Source organism: Gossypium arboreum, chromosome 11, assembly GCF_025698485.1.
Source record: "Gossypium arboreum isolate Shixiya-1 chromosome 11, ASM2569848v2, whole genome shotgun sequence".
In the NCBI taxonomy this organism is placed as follows: Eukaryota; Viridiplantae; Streptophyta; class Magnoliopsida; order Malvales; family Malvaceae; genus Gossypium; species Gossypium arboreum.
Window position 1 is genome coordinate 37,328,978 of NC_069080.1, and position 21,522 is coordinate 37,350,499.

At 32.7% G+C, this 21,522-nt stretch overlaps 1 long non-coding RNA gene across 5 annotated transcripts; it reads right to left on the bottom strand.

Annotated features, from left to right (window-relative positions):
• Positions 1-7,889: 7,889 nt before the first annotated feature.
• Positions 7,890-19,566, bottom strand: LOC108473180 (uncharacterized). Of its 5 annotated transcripts, none has more exons than XR_008274544.1 (4): positions 19,322-19,531; positions 17,823-18,026; positions 17,672-17,740; positions 7,890-8,272 (listed from the first exon to the last, which is right to left on the bottom strand). It is a non-coding gene; the product is annotated as an uncharacterized LOC108473180 (long non-coding RNA). The 5 variants fall into 5 exon arrangements; XR_008274543.1 differs by lacking the exon at positions 7,890-8,272 and adding an exon at positions 16,242-16,314; XR_008274542.1 differs by lacking the exon at positions 7,890-8,272 and adding an exon at positions 17,475-17,584.
• Positions 19,567-21,522: the final 1,956 nt, after the last annotated feature.

The following is a 21,522-nucleotide window of genomic DNA, read 5'->3' on the forward strand; positions in this document are numbered from 1 at the left end:
ACAAAAACTCACATTTAAAAGAACAGCAACGATTCTCACGAATCTAAGCCTCCAGCAAACAATTTTGAATCCCTGCAACCCCTCCTAAATCATAATAATGACACTTTTCAATGAACAGTTAATAATAATTAACCAAAGAACAAATTTACCTAACTAACACTTATTAAACGACCGCTGTTAAAGGAGAAACGGCACGAAACCGAATGGGGAAGAATTCGGAAAGAAGAGAGGCGAGAAAATAAGAATTTTAGCAGCAAAACAAAGGTGAAAATGACAGCAAGGAAGAACAAGAAGAGAAAATCGGCATAGACTTTTTTGGAAAAAAAGAAAAAAAATTCGGTAATGGGAAAAAAATACAATCAAATCTCGATAACTACCTCATTCCCAAAATTTACTCTTAAAAACGCTCCACTTGACTCCCCACTCATTCCACTGCTCAGAATCTCATTCTACTCAAACACTCACAAGACACAAGCAGCAAAATAAATTTCTTGTTTGCACGGGGATTCGAATTCTGAACCTCTAGGCACTTAACACTTCACTTAACCAGTAGTGTGACACCCCTAATGTGACCCTAGTCGGAGAGTGGTTTCGGGACCACGAAACCGAGTCACAAGAATAATTAGGTGTTATATTCTGTGCTTATTGTATGTGGAATTTGTATGCGTAAATATTTCGTGTCTTGATTTTTATTAATTAGGTGCAAATTTATAAGAAAGGACCCATGTGCTAGGACTTGAAAATGTGATAGGTGTATTTTTAAGTGGCCTAATAATGCATGAAGTGAAATAAATGGAGTTGCATGTCAATTATCCCATTTCCTAAGGTGGATGGCCGGCCATGACAAATTATATAAGGGAAAACATGTTTCCAACATGTTTGGCTAGTGAGTTATGTAGGAAGTATTATAATAAAAATAAGCATAAAAAATGAAAAAAAAGGAGAAAGATGAGCTTGGATGCCCTTGTTGCCGTGAGTAGAGGAAAAGAGAGGAGAAATTTTTGTCCATCCATTTTCACTTCTTGGCGAAAATACTAAGGAAAAAGGGGAGGATTTTTGCTTCATGCTTGGTTTAGAAGAGATCTAGAAGGAGATTTGGCTAAATTGCATCAAGATTAAGGTATGTATGAGGTTGTGTTGGGAGTTTCATGCATGTTTTGGTTGCTAACTTGATGTGCATGTTAGCCATGGCTCAAATCTTTGTTATGCCATGGAAATGGTATTTGGCCAAAGTTGTTATGGTGATAAAGCCATTGCATGCTAAGTGTGAAGCTTGATGATGATGCATGCAATGATGGATTGTCTACTCTTGAGTAAGATTTTGAGTTTTCTTTTGTTCAACCATGATTGAAGTTAAAAGCGGGCATGATTGTCATATTCGCCATGATGCATTCATGAGCATGATTCATGCTTCTTGCATGTTAGTTAAAATTTGTGTTTTGGATGGCTATGGACACCTTGAAATTCGCCATGCTCATATATGTATATATATGTTTGCACATGATGTTTTGGTTATGAAGGAAGTGATGAATATGTTTGTTTAAAGAAGAAGATGTTGAAGAATAATTGTGAAATTGCAAGCACATTCGCCTAGCACACACATGAGTGCTTGATGCTATATTATAAGTTTTGAGCTACAATATGCAAAGCATTAACTAGTAAAATGCATGCTGTTTTTGTGAGGTATTAAGTGCATAATTGGCCTCAACATGTACATGAATATTCGCCTTGGGTAGCCTATTGAAGGCCTTAGCTTTTCCTTGATGCTCGAATAAATTGTATTGAATTGCTTGATGTAGTATAAAATGTGCATGACCATTGTGTATTCAAGCTAAAGGGTGGCCATATGACCATTTAAACTCCTTGTCATATTCGCCATAAGCTAGCACAATGAGGTTTTAATAAATTGAATTTGTTTGAATTAGCTCAAGAGCTTAGAGGGCCACAATTGGACAAGGGGAAGGAGAAAGTGATCGAATAGCCGTAAAAGTCGTTCGACAACATCCGAGGTAAGTCCTCAAGAAGTGACCCTACTTGAATTATGTGAAATGATGTATGGATGTGTATTGATTATTGATTATGTGTGTATGAGTATTTGAATGATACCCGGGCTAAGTCCCGAAGGCGATTATGCTAGTGATCATAATTGTGTTTGAGCCTTAGTAACGAAAATGAAATATGTATGTCCAATGATTATTGATGTATGCGCATGAGAAATTGAATGATATCCGGCTAAGCCCAAGACGTTAATGTGGAAATTATATCCGGTTAAGACCAAGGCAATTGTGCTAGTGGCTACATCCGGCTAAGACCAAGGCATTTGTGCGAAGTCATTCTATCCGGCTAAGACCAAGGCATTTGTGCGTGGTTATATCCGGTTATATTCAAGAATCTTGGGCTGGAGGTGAGTGTTGGTTGCTGTAATGAATTCAATTAGTACGCTTGAAAAGCCCAAAGAATAAGGTACGTTTATATGTGCATTGGAAAGTCGACATGTTTGAGCAACATTCGCTCAATCGTCTAACAATTTCAGCTATTGAATTGATCGATACTTTGTGAAAGTATATAATGATGAAGTGTGAAGTAAGAATGACTATGTGAATGTGTATTAATGGAATGATGCATTTGGTTACGTGAATGTATTGCTTTAATTAAAGTTGATTATATTCCTTGAGACTTACTAAGCATAAAAATGCTTACCCGCTGCTTTGGCTCTCTGTTTTATAGATTTCGCCGATAGCAATCGGATTCGGGATCAATAAAGTCAAGTCATCCACACTATCAACGCTCTATTTTGGTATAAATTTTGTTTGAACTTTGAAATGGCATGTATAGGACTACCCCTTGTTGGTTTAAAATGTGGTGATGTATATGTATACGGCCATGCGAAAATGGCTCGTAAAAGGAAGCATGAACTTAGACTATTTTTGGTTTGTATGTATATATATGGTGTCATGATGTGATTATGGATTGGAAATGGGAATGTTGGTCACATGATCAGCCATTGGTATGGTTAAAATGATCATATATGAACCTATGTATGGCAAGACTAGTTGGTTCATGGAGACTACAAAATAGGTAAGACCTACCTTAAAAACAGAAGCTGCCAGCTGCAGTGACGTGAATGTGAAAAATCACCAAAATTTGTAGGAATGGTATTAAATAGTGAATAAGCTATGTAAATGAACCTTGATGAGTCTATTTTCATATGGAAGAAACGAAATGGTCATAGGAGTTACAGGTTAAGAGATATGAAAGCTATTGTGAGACAGGGCCAGAACGGTTTCTGGGTCCCCTGTCGCAACTTTAAAAATTTACTATAAATTATCCAGAAAGAATTATGAGTCATGTATTATATGTACAGATTCCATTTTGAGTCTAGTTTCATTAGAAACAAACGAAACCAGTATTAAATCCCTGTACAGAGAGATATTCAAGTTATAGCGCGCGAAGGTCAGAGCAGTCGATCCCTGTAACATGGGCGACTTTAACTAATAAACTGTACCAATTGGCCCAACCAAAAATTCTAGAAATAAATCCATGGATGGATATATGAGTCTAAATTCATGGAAAATTTACGAAACCAGTTTCCGAGTTTTGAAACTCGAGATATGATTTTTAAGGCGACGGTGACGCAGTTTTCCAGCCTGACTGGAAATGTCAAATTGGTGGCAAAACATGTGAACTTGGCTTGTTAACCCCTCGTGTCCGACACCGGCGATGGTCTCGGGTTCGAGGTGTTACAAGTAGACTAGTAGGCCCATTCTGATATAAACTTACTAACATTTAAAATTAAGCCTACTGAACAAGAGTAAGGCTTTATTCAATTAAAAAAATTTTGCTCAAGTTAAGGCTTGAACCCAAGACTTCTCAGTCACTCCTAGAAGCAATAACCACTAAAGCAGACAGGTATTTGTGTTACAAAATTACAAAACCAGAATTAAGAAAATTGGGGCGTTACATAAATGACTATTTGTATTCTACTCAGATAATCAAAGTACTTGTATAATTTATTGATGAATCCCTACAGGTGAAACCTTTTATACTTGTATATTTTGTAACATATTGAACTTAGATGTTTGTGATCAAAAGTGGTAAGTCAATTATTCATCATGTTAAAGTTGTTAGTAAGCATAAAATGCCTAAATCATATGCTCTAAAATCAATACCTATATGATATTTTCTCAAGGGTCGTCGCTTTTATTTCTTTTCTTTTTTTTTTTTTGTTTATGTTGTTTGAGGACAAGTAATGACTTAAATTTGGAAAAGTTTGATCTATCGTAATTTGATGTAGCAGATTAAACTAGTTTTCGCATTTAAGGAGCTTGAATACAAGCATTTTCATTATGTTTTAGTTAAATTTTCTTAGTTTTAATTACATTCAATAAAATGTGCTAATTTAGTCTTTTATTGACCTTAGAGGCCGAATGAGGCCTAAGGGTGAGCTAACACACTTTGTGAGTGTGTAGGAGACCATTAGAAGGCGTATTAAATGAATATTGGTCTCTATGTCGCAACATGGATGACTCGATGTCGCAACATAGGGAACAGAATGGAGAAAGCTCAAGTTTGCCTTTGATGTCACGACACAGACTGAGGGTGTCCCGACATACCCCTGAAGATAGCTGAAGAGGAGTAAACTAATTGCTATGTCGCGACAGAAGTCCCAATGTGTCGCGACAATGACTCTGTGATGAAAATTAAATATGAAGTAGAAGCGTTTTGTTCTGCACAATCAAACCTAAAGCTCGGGAACATCAGCTAACCTAGGGTTAAGGATAACAGCCACCTGAAGGCTATAAATAGGCTCATTTGTCACTTGTTATAGGCATGATTCTTTTAGCCTAAATTTTCTTTGTAAAATTTAGTTTAGTTTTCTTTCATTCTTAGGTTTTAGATTTCTTTAATTTGTTCTTATTAATTTAAAGATATCTAAATTGTAGAAGCATCCAAACTTTGTAGATTCACAATTAATTTCAATACAATCAAGCTCTTTTATTTACTTTATTTTGTCGATTTAATTAGCATGCTTTCTTTTTATACCAATTTCATATTGTCTATTAAAGTCATGAGGAACTAATCCCTCTATGGGGGGTTAGCGAATGGAGGTATGATCTGTTACCTGTTTTGTAAGGTTCCTCAATGAATTAGCTGTTTAGGAAAGGAAAAACGTGAAATAAACCCCAAGCCTGACAATCTGAGGAAGTCATCAAGGTGGGAATTAACCCAAAATTGGTATTACCCATCCATGAACACCTTTACCCCAAGCTAGTCTAGACTATAAAGTCAGAAGATAAGTAGTTCTTGCTGAATCGTTGTGTTAGTGGAAGATCGAAAGATCCTGCTAGGGTAGCGACTAGTTGGTTGACAAGGAACCTGAAACAATAGTTGATGAGGATTACCAAAACGAGCTAATCACCATAATTGAGATTTGACTCATTCTACTTTTCTATCTCTTGAGCTTTTATTTCTTTTATTTTATTTTATTATATAAAAACCCTTAAATCACTATAAGAAAATAGACTTTTAGCGGCATTTTTTGCGACCTTTAGCAAAAGCGTCGCTAGAACTATTTGTGGCGTTTTCATAAGCGCTGCAAAAAATGCCGCTATAAGAAACGCACAAATTTTTGCTGTGTTTATTTGAAAAAAAATGTCACAAAAGATCATGGCTTTTAGCGGCCTTTGTAGGAAAAGCACCGCTAAAAGTCATGGCTTTTAGCGGCGTTTGTGGGATAAGCGCCGCTAAAAGCCATGACTTTTAGCGGCGCTTCCTCCACAAACGCTGCTAATTTTGGCAGATTTGCAATATACATTTTACACCAATATCCAACCCTTCCTGCATTAAATCCAACCAAAAGTAGCAAATATAACATGAAATCCAACCAAAAACAGCAAATGTAGCATAAAAAAAATACAACCAAAAACATTAAATCTAAATGATACTTCAAATTCAACGAAAGATATTGATGTAAATTAATAAATGAAGTATAACTCAAAATATTCTTTCAATAATGTTAAATGTGAAAATGTTAAAAATATTCTTACAACGAGAAAACAAATGTCTAAGATGGCGGCTTTTGCGACTGCTGAAACATCTTCATCATTGCTGAAGCTGTAGCTGGAGCTCATTGTACTTTCTGCTCTGCTCTGCTGCCATCGCTACTGCCTCTGCCTCCCTCGCTGCTGCCACTGCCTCCCTCGCTGCTGCTTCCGCTCCAAGTTGTTGCTGGAGTTCTTCATATTTTCTTTGAAACTCGACAATTTGCTCAACTGTGCTCACTTGTATCTGAGCTATTTGATCTCTTAACCTCTGAACTTCAACTTGAGCTTGACTCCCGGAAGGCATGTGTTGTTGGGAGCTGGATCCAAAATATTAGGTCGAGGTAACACCAGATCCTTGAAATCGAACCCGACCATACCTTTCAGGACCCAAAACTTCAGTAATAATTTTGTTATCAATGTTATCAAGATTAACAGAACTATCAGTTGAAGCAATCGCTTCATACTCCGCCTTCTTCTCCTTTAGTTTCTCCTAATAAATCAATCAAAGAGTTAGAAACAAAATATATAATAAAAAGGAATGCAACATAACTTAACATTATTTAAAACTACTAACGACGAATTAAACCATTATAATTAAACATTATAAATATGTATAATAAATCAAATTTTATTAAGTAAATATACCATAATTTCTCCAGCTTTGGATGTCATAGGAGATCCATCTTTCTTCCTATGTGTAATCTCAAAAAGCTAAAAGCGTCCAGCTTTTTTACCAGACGAGACTTCCTACAATATAGTAGTAAAATATTATTTAATAGTAGAAAGTCATTAATATCTTATAGAATTAATAAATTCATAATACCTCGGCCTCAGCTACAGAAGCAAAACTTCTCAACCCTGCCGTGTGCGTGAATTTTTGTTTTTGCCTGCTGCTTATTCCAACTTGCTCACGGTCCTACATAATGAAATTATTATTATGTATATAGTAAACACTATATACCGAAAAATTTATAAGAATTTGGAAGTACGTAATACCTCTCCTTTCTTTGAATTCCAGAATCTAACCACATCTTCCCATTGGTACCTTAGCATTCCCAGCGAGACATTTCACAATTTTTCTTCAAGGCTTATGTCTTTCTTAAAATATTCTTTTTTCAAAGTGCTTTTATGGTCTCTCCATTTTTAACCCAATGCCTTCTTGATATAGTCATCCGAGACCTCTAAAGCAGATCTCTCCTAAAAAAACACAAGTTTAGAATGTAACTATAAATAAAACTTAAACCAAAGTATTATAAATTACATTCACGTTTTGTTACCTTAATATTATCGAGAGCTTGATTTTTATTGCTATCAGGCATGTGATGCCATGATTCGTAGTTGATGGCAATATATTGGCATTTCGTGCTATAATGCCCAAATAGCTGCTAAAATTCGAGCTTCAGATCCAACAGGCTGACCATGACTGTTTCTACTTACTTTGACACGCTCGACAGGATTTAAGTCGTATAAATCTTTAAGTAGCGTACGTCCTCGACCTCTACGCGTCCCACCACTTTCAGCTGAAAAATGATATATTATTACTATATTAAAATTGAAAAATAAATCAATAATAAAAGTCAACACATGTAAAATAAACTTAACATTACTTTGAAATTCGCAGGCTCGTCAAGTGTCTCTAAGACATTCAAGATCCAATAACTGTCTGCTATTCACTATTTACTTCTTCCGAATTTGGAGTATTCTTGACAATACTTAAATCTCGTAATCTTTTTCTACCCATTTTTCCAGCAATACACATAAAATAGTTGAAATTTTAGTAACAAATTACAACAATAATAGTACATATAAAATAGTGAAATTATATAACATGACCAAGATTAAAATTATAATATTACATATAATTAAAAAATCTTAAAATCTTACTACATCATTGTAATAGGCCCAATTTGCCCGGGCCCATACAAAAACTAAACCAAAAAAACCAAAATAAATAAATAAAATTAGTCCAAAAAGTCCATTTGCAATTCATTTAACCCAAAAATAACAGCCCAAATGTTAAACTTAATAAACCTACGCCCAAAACCCCTAATTTAATTCCTAACCCAATTTACGCATGGCCCAAATGAGCCCAATAGTGTGGAAGCACCAAAAACCCTAAAGGTTTCTAGAATACGCCAGCAGCTAGCCAGGATCGGGCTCCCACAAGTGGTTTCCCACGCACGGCCTCCTTCACACGCACCTCTACTCGTGCCTCTGAACAGCCATTCCTGCAAAAGAACACATGAGAAGAAGCAGACTAACAGAATACACAGCAAATGACAGCAGGAAAATAGAATTTTTTTATTATCTATTCTGTAAATTTGGCAATAAAAAGCCATCGTTTGTACTTGAAAAGCTTACGCATATGAAATACAAGAAAAGCAATCCAAAAAATTAGAAAGTGATCTTAGATTTTTTTTTCGTTTTTGCGATTTGCTTTTCTTTTTGGTCCTACATATTTTTTGCTTTCACATAAAAACACAAAGGGGGAAGGGTTTACCTTCGTAAGTACACTGTCAGAGTCCCTACCTCCTTCGTCGCAATCGAAGCTTGAGATGGGATTTCGAAGTTAAAATCGGTAATCCACGAGTTGTGGTATCAAACGGGGTAAAAGAGAGGCATATATTCATCGCCAATCATCAAATACAGTGGTGTCATGGCGATTAGTGGGAGTTTTTCGGTTAGATCCAATGAGAATCAAAAGGTGCAAAGGTTTTGGTTCCTTTGCCGGCCAAATGAGGGGAAAACATGGGGCATTAGGGTTTTGATTCAATTGCTGTAGAGAATAGCAGATTACCATTCAATTTTTTTTAGTTTTGATAACGAAACGAAACTGCGTCGTTTAGGGAAGGAGGAGATCCACGCGTCGACCCGTTTCGTGGCCCGAATTTGCGCCCTTTCCCCTTAATTGGTCTATTTACACGTGTGATCCCCCTTGTTTGTCGATCTGTTCAATTAAATCTTGTTTAGAATCCTTTCTTTTTTTTTAAATTTTTCTTTGAGATTAACACGCTGCTTCAATTTTGTCCACGCTTAAGTGCCGCGTTTTGGGACCCGAGACATTGGCATTTTTAGTCCCTGTTTATTTGTGCGCATTTAGTTCTGTTCCTTAATTCTGTTTTGATAATTAAATTTATTTATAAATTATCCTCTTGACTCTGTTTTTGTTTCCAAAGAGTTTTTTTAGTATTATGTAATTCTATTACTCTTTTAACCCATTTATCACTCATTTTTATTTTAATATGCTATTTCATTGATTTCTAATTATTTTAGTTTATTATTTTCATGTTTTCATGTGCATATTTTTTAAGAAAAATTGTTTTATTTTGTAATTTGTCTGCATTTTAAATTTTCTTTTATATAATTCTATGTTTAAAGATTTTAGGATATTTATTTTTATACATTATTATTATATATACATATACACATAATTTACACTAAAATTAAAATTCCCTTTCGAATATGTTTTATGTAAATATTTTCTTTTAAATCTATTTATGTATATATACATTTTTTCCTCTTCTAAATTTATTTATGTAAACAAATTTGTTTCTAAATTTATTTTTGAATTGTATATTTTATTTATTTTAAACACTTTCATATATTAACATCTTCAGATATCCATTATTTCTACTAAGTTTTTCTTGCATATATATCATCATTTTTAAATCAATATGTTTTGTTTTAAATTATTCATATATTATCTACTCAATTTCTTCTTACATAATATCTATTTCAATAATCATTCATAAATTATTGGTTTCATTATTTTTGTACATGTAAATTATTTCAACTTTTAGCATGCAATATTCATTTGTAATTTTTTCCATATAATTTTAATTTGTTTTGAATTGGCTTCTAAATTCCATATTGTTTTGTATATTATATGTTTTTCATGTTGTGTGTTATATCTGTTCTTAGTTTCCATATTGTTTGGCATATTGTGTGTCATTTTCGATTTTCAAATTATTCCATATGTTATTGTTGCATATTATTTATTCATTTTTTGTATTGTTATATTAATTGTTGTTTATCCATGCTTGAAAATTTTGTTATATTTTTCTTGGATTTGTTCTATTTTATTGTTTATTTATTAATTGGTTTCTCAAGTTTATATTATCTTCATCCACCAACTATAATACTTTATTTGTGCATATTGTCCCATGTTTATAATTTCGCTTTTTGTTTACAAATGTTACTTTGTAATTTGCAACTTTTTGTTTTAGAATGATTATTCCATTTGATTTCAAGTCAAATTAATGTGTTTTGAGCTAGTTTTACAATTATTTATTTGAAAATTCCTTAAAACGAAGGCAATGTTTGATGTTTGGAAATTCGGGGAATCGTGCCCTATTGTGCTGGGTCTCGATTTCCCGTTTGTTCAAAATAATCAAATATTCCTTTAGAATCTCACTCATGTTTTCTAAATTCAAAAACAAGGCAATGTTCAACGTTTGGAAATTCGAGAAATCGTGCCCTACCATGCTGGGTTTCAGTTTTTCGTTTGACTAAATAATTGGACATCCTTTTGTAATTTTGAAACGTATAAGCTTTTGGAAGTCAAAAATTAATCGTGGTTTTGAAGGCATAAAGGATCGTGTCCAATCGTGCTGGATGTGATGTTGTATTCCTTTGAAACGAGAGAATTTTGACGACCAACTTGTGCCACTCAAATGTTTTAAAAGGAACCATATTTCAAAATGTTTTTTAAAATCTTAGATATAAGGACAGTACTTAATCAATTTGGTACCAATTTTGGGCATAGTGAGGGTGTTAATCCTTCCTCATACGTAAACGGCTCCCGAACCCCTTTTCTCAAATTTACGTAGGCCAAAATTGATTTAAATGGAATAAAATGTTTTATTAGGTGATCCAATCACACCTAAACAAAAGGATTGGTGGCGACTCCACACTTTGCTTTAAAAGTTGATCCCCGTTTTCTTCCAAAATAAAAAAATGGTTTCGACAATCATAATTCGTAAATATCTTCATCCACATCCGGACGAACCCATTGAAATTGTGTACTAGTACTAAGAATATTTTCATTTAAGTTTTGTTCTGGAAAAGGTAAAGTTTCTGATCTTTCGACGATGTCATCTCTACTTCTATTGCCCATGTCAAACAAGTCTCTAGAGGTGTTTCGGAGTACAACGTACCAACCCTCATCAGTTGGATCTTTCAAGTAAAAAACTTGTTTCACTTGAGAAAAAAATACATACGGCTCGTCTATCAATTGTTCTCCAAAGTGAATCAATCGAGAGAAATTCACCATTGTAAATCCAAATTGATCTTTTTTAATTCCGCGAGCAGTATTAACATTAGCCCAATCACATAAAAATAAGGCAACTTTCCATTTTCCATAATAATCCAACTCAATAATATCAAAAGAAGTCCATAATACTCCACATTTCCCTCAACGGGATTACTGTCCCTAGTACTAGCATAACTTGTAATTGAAGAATTAACAACTATTCCACAATTTTTAGTTCTCCTCAATCTCTCGTGATATTTTGTATGAAATTTGAATACATTGATGATAAAGGCACTATATCTTTTTACTACTCTATTCGGACATTGGGAAAGTCATTTAACTTCATCATTAACGTCCTTCCCACTCCAAACCTATTGAATCGAAAGTAAATTGAGTAATTATAAATGTTATGAGAAAACATTATTATCTATCAATAAAAGGTTAAGTTACATACCATTTGGCTTAACCATTCATGAAAAGATTCTATGAATAACTTATTAATCTCTCGTTGTTGTAATCTTTAGAGCGTGAACGAGATCTCAAGATTTGTTTGTACTCACTATGTTAAAAAGAGGTTTAATTGGTTAGAAAATAAACAAATCAAAAGGATGAATATTTATCATATTCTAAAACTTACTTGCGTAATGGTTCAATTGAATCGTGGTGAAAAAGAACATATCTATGTGCTTGTACCCAAGATCTTTCATCTAATTTTACAATTTCAACTTTACCGATTGGTTCTCCATAACTTTGAAATAAATAAGTTTCGGCCAAGTTGGGATCATTGAGCCCAGCATTTCTACTTGGTCTATTCAATCTTGTTTCAACATCTTCCAAATATCTAGAATGAAGGTCATACACTCCTCGCTAAGCGACCTTCAAAGAATTGATCCTTTTGGATAACGCTTATTTCGACAATAAGACTTCAATTTGCTTAGGAACCTAAACACGATATACAACATTATCAAAAGTTGTAACTAAATGTATAGAAGTGAATGAATAAATACTTTACAAATAAATTAGCACATTTCTATAGGATACATCTGTAAGAGTATGCCCAAAGATCAATCATGAGATGGTTGTAATAACATACTTGATTTACCATGTTTATTAATATAAGGCGTTGCCATTATTATTTAAGTTTCTTTTCTGTGTATATAAATAAACTATTTTATAATAATGTCCTGAGAATAATATGATTATTCTTAAAAGGTCCTCAGTCAAGTATTATTGTTGACTAGGACAACAATAATGCATTAAGACTAACATGTAGTTGATTGATGATAAAGAGTTGTCATTGATATGGAGTGTCAGAATCAATACATAAATATGTGTGTTAGAGAACAACATATTGGATTGACCCGCTATGAGTATGTTTCTTGGATTATTATGTAATTGTCACAACATTACTCATAGTGATTAATATGTATATGATCTTCAAACTTGAGATCATCATTATCCCAACATCGTGAGTTGTATATTTTGATACAGTCAAACATACACCGTAACTGGTTGTTTTATAAAGGCTGATGTTGGTTATACCGCAATCTATGTAGAGGGATATGGTTGATCAATATAGGATAAGTCCTACCTACATAATGGGAGTAATATCTTAGGCCACTTGATTGAGTGAGACTAGAAATGCATGGCCATGCTCAAATAAGTTGATATGAGATGTCATACTTATTTGTGTATCATAGTCTACTCAAGGTATCAAGAAACATGGGATGGACTATGCAAGTGTGACTATTCCATGACTTGTGTCCATTCCAGAGATAAAGGACTTAAGGATTAATGCATGAAAGGTTAATCACAAAAAGTTATGTCGAATCATGACTTCTTGTAACTTAGGTAGCAATGATGCATTGCTAGATGCCACTCATTGTTTGTAACATTAGAATCGTTCTAGTATTACTACTAACGTTACAAGAACCTACAGGGTCACACCCTATGGTTGAAATGAACGGAATAAAACATAGTTGGTATTGTATTTGGTTGTCACATGAATTAAATTAATTATAGAATTAATTTAATTGGCCAATCAAATATCGAATATATTATATGTACAAGGATGTTGTACATGTACACATAAGGAGAACATAATTCTATTAATATATGAATTTGGTTCAGATATAAATTTAAATAAATATAGCTACCGAAATATTTATAATTAATGTAATTATAATTTTCGGTTAAAACATTATTATATTTATTTATTTTAATTATGATTATTATGTTCGGATTAAAATTTAATAAATTAAGAATTCGTTATATACATACCAATTAAAAGGTTAGTTATATATAGAAAGGGAGAAAAAAAACCTAAAAAAAGTGAATATATATACAAACCCGAAGCTTTGTTACTAGGCCTAAAAGTCGTCAAGCAAAATATCTCTGAAAATAGTTTTGGGGATTTCTTCCATTCATTGTCAACTGAGTGGATTACGTAGAAGTCGGGATTATAAAGATTGTGGCTTGGATTCGAAAGCAAAACAGTATTCTCATTGCCGAGGCTTCACTGTCTACTTAGATTGAAGTTTCGGTAATTTAGAAACCTTTTTCACCCTGATTCGTTCCTTGCACATGGATCCATGGTTTGGATCGCCAGAATAATTTTTTTTCCGCTGTGCCATGGGGGTACCGGCGTTCCAACATCATTCATCGATAGAAAACCGGTCCACCAATTATTACTTCACGAGGGAGATGGATTACCAAGTGCACCATAATAGTGAAGAAGGAAGGTGGAAAGATCTTCTCCAAATTGCATAAAGTCAAAGCAGCTTGATCCTGCACTTTCTCAAGTTCTTCAACATCCAAAACTTTTCCACAAATAGCTTTCATTATATTGGAAAGTTTAATTATACAGGACGTCACCTTTTTTGACATACAGCACCGTAAAGCAAGTGGCAGCAAATCTTGCATCAAGATGTGATAATCATGTGATTTTAAAGAATATAGTCTTCGATATTTAAGACTCACACGTCGAGATATATTTGATGCATACTCATCTGGGACCTTTATATCCTTCAACACCGTGCAGAACACTTCTTTCTCTTTATTCGACATTGCAAAAATTGGAGGCGGCAACCGATATTTCCTATTCAGAAGTACTTCGGGATGAAGATCACGCCGAATTCCCATGTCAACTAAATCAAGTTGACTCTGAAAATTGTCTTTTGATTTTTCGTCGACATTCAAAATTTTCTGATGATGTTCTCGCAAACATTCTTCTCAATATGCATGACATCAAAATTGTGTCGTAAAATGTGATGCTCTCAATAAGGCAACTAAAAAAATACTTTTTTTTCCACAAGTCCGCCTCATTAGGATCATTCTCTTCATTAGATTCGTCCCTCGATCTTCTCTTTGTTTGTATGTTGGATGGTTGATTCATCTTCCCATAGCTGAAATCCATATTTTTTTAACATGAACAAGATTTCAAATCCAATGGTCTGCTCAAGAGCTTCTCTAAACTCTTCAGTACCGTCAAATAAAGTCTTCTGAAATCTAAATCTATGATTTCCATCCAACCACCGATGATGCCCCATATAAGAGAACTTCTTCCCATTATATAACCATTTCAAACATGTTTGCGCAGCACAATAAGGACAAGCATAACGTCCTTTGGTACTCCAACCAAATAAATTGGCATAAGTCGGGAAATCATTAATTGTCCACAACAAAGCTGCACGTAAATTGAAGTTCTCCTTTCTCAATACATCATATGTCTCAACACCTGACCATAACTATTTTAACTTTTCAATAAGTGGCTGCAAATAAATATCAACATCATTTCCGGGACCTTTCTCTCCAGGGATAATTATAGATAATATAAAAGAAGATTGCTTCATGCAAATCCATGGAGGTAAATTGTAAGGAACAAGTACTACAAGCCAAGTATTGTACGAAGTACTCATGATTTTAAAAGGGTTAAAGTCGTTAGCTATTAGCCCTAGCCTTACATTCCGATGATCGCTTGCAAAGCTTAGAAATTTACTGTCAAACGATTTCCAAGCTAAAGAATCAGCAAGATGCCTTCATAATCCATCATCAGTTCGTTGATCATTATGCCACCTCATAGAATCGGCGTCTTTGACGACATGAAAAGCCTTTGAAATCTTGGTATTAGGGGAAAATATCGCAAAACCTTGACTGGCTTCTTTCTTAACTGTGCCCCACCTTCCTCCGCATTCACATCTTCTGTATTCCTATTCATCCAACGAGACTTACCGCAAACATGATAAGACTTTTGGTTTTTCTGGTCACCCTAGTACAACATGCAGTCATTTGGGCAACTATGAATTTTATCGTACCCAAGGCCCAACTCTTTTATTAGTCTCTTCATATCTTGACAAGACTGAGGAATTTTTGCAAACGGAAACATATCTTTCAGAAACTCTAGCAGCATTGTAAAAGAGTTTCCAGTCCACCCTCCCAAACATTTTAAGTGAAATAGATGAATGCAGAAGGACAATTTCGAATATTTTGATCCCTCATAAAGTTCTTCGTTCATTTCATTAAGTAAATTGTAGAACTTCATCGCTTCTTCATTTGGCTCCTCATCAGGTGCACTTGTTCCCGTTTCGGTAAAAACATTTCCACCAATATTACAATCATTGGATGCAATAAAGTCAGGTAAAACTGGTTGCTCACCATGATTGTGCATATTAAATGCATCCCGCAACATACCTTCCATGTCATCTTGTCTAACATACTGATGGTAAGAAGTATCAGGATAAGTCAGATTAATCGTTGAAGAAGTTCCACTAGATGTACACTCTCAATGGAAAATCCATTTTTTATATCCCCGGATAAAGCCATCAACAATTAGATGTTCGTAGACAACTTCACGAAAATGCCAATTGATGTTACCACACTTCTTACACGGGCAAAGAATCATACTCTCTTGGCTTGCATTTTGAAATACAAAATTTAGAAAAGTTTGTACTCCATTTCAATAGTCGTTGCTTACCCTTGACAAATTCATCCAAGTCCTATCCATTTCGTAGTTGTTGAAGTCTAAAGTTGACAATAAATTACACGGGTAAGTTGTTTATTTATAAGTATAATTAAGTTATGTAAGTTATGATATGATATATATTTATGTATTATGTAAGTTATGTAAATTGTGTAAGTTATGAAATTTGATCTTTAAATTATTTAAGTTATGTATTATGTAAGTTATGTAATTTATGTAATTTATGAAATTTGATCTTTAAATTATGTTAGTTAAGTATTATGTAAGTTATGTAAATTATATAGGTTATGAAATTTGAACTTTAAATTATGTAAGTTATGTATTATGTAAATTATGTAAATTATGTGAGTTGCTAGTGAACTTGAAAATAAAATTTAATTTAATTAGGTAATTTGAAAATAAAATTAAAGAAAACAAAATATTTTTCGTGATTAAATTAAAGTGAAATAAAATAAAATATTTAAAATAAAACTTTAAATACAAGTTAATTTAATTAGGTAATGTTAAAATAAAATAAAATATTAAAATTATTTTTCGTGATTCAAATAAAATAAAATATTTAAAATGAAACTTTAAATATAATTTAATTTAATTAGGTAATTTGAAAATAAAATTAAAGAAAACAAAATATTTATACGACTTGGCTTTTCATCTCTCTTTTTTATGAAGCTCGTCAATTTGGAGCAGACAATGATGGCTACCATAAGTTCAATTTTTGGGGTTGTTCCTAGAGTCCATGATTTTATAGAATTACCGTCGTTACTACTAATAATGGCTATGATATAGGGAAGTTCGTCATACTCCCAACTTTTCTAATGCAATCATCAGCGAGTATTCCATTGAATCAATTGAGTTTTATTTTATGATAAGTTATTTTTTGAATGAAAAAAATTTGAGTTGATAAGTTTTATTTTATTATCTTAACTCAATTTAAAATTTTATCGAGTTAAGTAAAATGAAATTTGAGTCGATCGAATAAAATTGAGTGAAATTATTCGAGTTCAATTAAAAAGTAAACATATCAAATTAAAATCTTATTATAGTGTAACTAATTTTATATTATAGCACATAATTTTGAAAACATATATATTTAAAAATATTTTCAAAAGCAAAAATTTAAAAATAATTTGAAACAAAATAGTTCTGCTTCAAACAGAACCAACAATTAAATCTATACAAAATCGCAGCCTCAAAATATTAATTTTTCCAAAATCATCATGATAAAACTATTATTGCTTAAAATTTTGAACTAAAATGTACCTTAATAATTTCAACAACCTAGTCTACTCCACTCTCACCAGCAAACAGAGGCTGGAGTCAAAAAAGTAGTATTTGTTAAGTAATTTAAAGTGAAAATGCATAGAAATAAGTTAAGTAATTTATCAACGAAACATGTACCTAAAACAGATGTCCATGGCTGTGGTGTATTTAGTTGCACCAAATATTAATTTAGTTGCTCGACAGTACCTAGAACAGATGTAAGATTATAAGAGTAGCACCAAATATATTTTAGTTCAAGCAAATATAAAAACTTTATCAATATCAATACCAAATATTAATTCGAAGATTAAATGGCAGCTTCAGTTGAACCAATAGTTACAGGAGGAGCAGAAGTAGTAACTGAAATATAGAGGGCTACCGACAATTTCACATCAACTTAATGACCACAGCCAGAAGCCAAAGCAGTTGTAAACTAGATTAATTCACTACCCCGCTCAGTTTGTACCTCTTCAATCCACTTTGATGTAAAAATCTAAATACAGAAAAACGTATAGTGGATGAACTGTTAGAATAAACAGCAAACTATTCCAGAACTAGTCGCATATCATTAATTGTATGAAAACGAACACCAAATAAGTAATGAAGAAAAATGTCGGTTAAGTCTTAGCTTGATTGGCATTGGTATTGTTGCCAGGAGGACATGGATTCAAGTGCATTGAAGTACATTATGCTCCTATTTAAGAGTTCGGGATGGGCTAGAGGTAGTACTAGGCATTATGTTCAAAAACAAAAGTAATGAAGAAAAGAAATCAACAGAAACAATGATATTATACACTTAGAGATAATAACATACTGTTTTATGCTTAAGTATTAAACTTATCAAAAAAAATTCAGTACGCCATAATGTTGTTAACTAAACAAATTCGAGACCATGTACACCAAACAAAAAAAAACTTAGCACTTCCTTCGACAACAAAGTCGAAGCCATTATGAAACCGGGGATGACAATAGGGCTAACAGAGATACAAGGATGTGCTTTCTGCATTACTACTTGAAGCAAAAAAATCATTCCCATAGTTCGAGCACAACATGCCAACTCATTTTCTACAAGACATTGAGCTCTTTAAATCTTGCTTGATAGCTAACTACAAAGCCTAGAGGTTAATCTCAGATATATCCACAATCAGTGATCTATCTCCTTCCTCTGTTAACACAGACAATAAGGGTTTACGGTCTCTCTAACATTCTTTGTCATTGTAGAACACCGAGACTAGTAAATGCGACATTTGAAATCTCTATGAAAATATAACAAATAAAAGCAATGTTACTTTGACTCTTCATTTTTTTTCTTGAAATATATGGTTTTTTTATGCATATTCGGACAAGTATACAAGTACATGGCCCTCCTAGAATCCTCCAAGTACATGAAAAACTCTTTAAAAAATTAAACATACCCATATCAGACACTCAAACAGAAGCCTGAGTTTTAGAACTTTATAAATTACTAAAGGAAAATTGGGAATTCTCTGCTCTTAGCATGAAACTTTCTCGTTAAACAGTACACCCACGAATAACCAAGTTTACAACTAAAATGTTTTCACCAATTGCCAACATTTGTAATTTCATACTACGATTTTCACAGTATTGAAACTTCAACACAAAGCCATCACATTTGTATAGATAAAATCCAATACACCAAAACACAAATAAAACTTCCATCGTGTTGAATAGATTTCAAAACAAAAATATGAACAGTTGTTGTTGCACATGTTTTCACCAGTTGCCAACATTTGTAATTTCATACGTCCTAATTTTTTTTAGACTAACCTAACCCCACTGGTTGCAGCAGAGACGATAGCGGACAGCGACGGGAAGCAGCAGAGACGACAACGGATGGCAAGGAGACGCAGCAGAGACGGCAGCAGACGACGATGAGTAGGTGGTCGTGTTTGCTGAAGAGCTTCAGATGCCTAGGGATTTGGGGGGGAATTTAGGGATTAGGGGAAATCTATTTGGGGGGAAGGGAAAGGGAAGGAAAACGATGCCGTTTCGGTAAAAAAAATTTGACCATTTGTGGCGTTTTCGAAAAGCGCCGCTAAAGCCTATTTATTGTGGCATTTTAACATAGCGCCACTAATCCCCTTAAATCTCCAATTAAAACAACGATGTTTTAGTAAACTATTATGATTTTTACGGCGTTTTTGCTAATGCCCCTAAATCTCCAATTAAAACCACGTCGTTTTTATTAAACTATAATGCTTTTTACGGCGTTTATTTATAAAACGCCGCTAATGCCCCTAAATCTCAAATTAAAACAATGTCGTTTTAGTTAAATTATAATATTTTTTTGCGGCGTTTTGCAAATAAATGCCGCTAATGCCCTAAAGTTATATGCTTTTTGCGGCATTTTTTCAAAAGCGCCACTAATATCTTAGTTTTTATATTTTATTTTTATTTGTTATAATTTGGTAGCAATAATAATTAACTTATGATAGTCAATATTTAATAATATATTTATATTGCATGATAACTTTGAAATTTTAAGTTTAAATTTCAGTTAAGTAAATTAAGTGTAGATGAATTAATTTGAATTGAATTATTCGTTGAATTAATTCTTTAGATTAATTATTTTAATTATTAATACTAATGATAAATGTTAATATGATGATAAGTTATAATTTAATCCCTACACACTTGTGAGAGGAACAATAGGTGATAAAAGGGCTTGAATCCTAATATTATGAAGTAAAGTTTAAAAGATTTTCTCTTGCGATATATGGTACATATTAATAATGTTTTTTTTTACATTGTATAGAAGTACATAATTTTCAGTTTTGATTTTTAAATATGCTTAATATTTAATCCTTAACCCTTAATTTCTAATATAATTTGGTTTCTATGTGTTTATAATGTTATTAAATAGATAGTTACCTAACCATATCGATTTGTTACTTTTTTATTTATTTATCAATTTTTTAATTCTAATATTTAAATATATCAAATGGTTTAGCTTAAATATTTTTAAATATAAAAGCATTAATTGATTGTATAAAATTTCATCATTTAACAATTCTCAAGTAAACCTTAAATTCTAAACCATTTAATATATATAAAGTTTATATTAAAATTAATATTATCTCTTTTACAATGATATAAGAAATCGTTTAATATATAAATTAAAATTACTAATTAATCTAAACCCTAAACCTCTAAACCCTATACCTTAAACACTAAACCCTAAAGTACCTCTAACCCTTAAAATATCCTTAAACCCTAAACAAAAACCTTAAACATAAACCTTCCACTCAAAACCATAAACATCTAACCCTTGACCCCTAAACCTTAACCCTAACCCCTAACCCTAACCCCTTAAACTTTAAACCCTAACTATTAAACCATAAACCATGCATAAACCATAATCCTTAAACACATAATTCATAAAACTTAAAATAGCAACTCCTAAACCTTAAACCTTAAATCATATACCCTAAACTATAAACCCTCAACTATAATGATAATTAATTCAATATTTTAAAATTAATACTATCTATTTTACAATCATATAAGAAAATATTTAATATATAAATTAAAAATAATCAGTCATATACCAAAAAATTTAAATTTATTTTAAATAATAGTATTTTAATTTTTTCATTTTTAACAAATATTTTCCTATATTTTGACCTTCAAAATTTTTCTACGCGTCATTATTTTTTTTGAAGAATTTAAATATTCAATTAAAAATAAATATATACTTTTTGCGGGGTTTTCTTTAAAAACGCCACTAATGCTCGATCTACAGCGGCGTTTTTCAAAAAAGTGCCGCTAATGGTCGACATATAGCAGCGTTTTTTAAAAAGCGCCACTAATGCTTGATCTATAGTGGCGTTTTTCGTAAAGCGATGCTAAAGCCACTAAAGGTTAGCATAAAACGACGTCGTTGTGTTTAGTTTTTTTGCAGCATTTTTTAAAAAACCGCCTCTAATGGTCGACCTATAGCGGCATTTTTAAAAAAGCGCCACTAATGC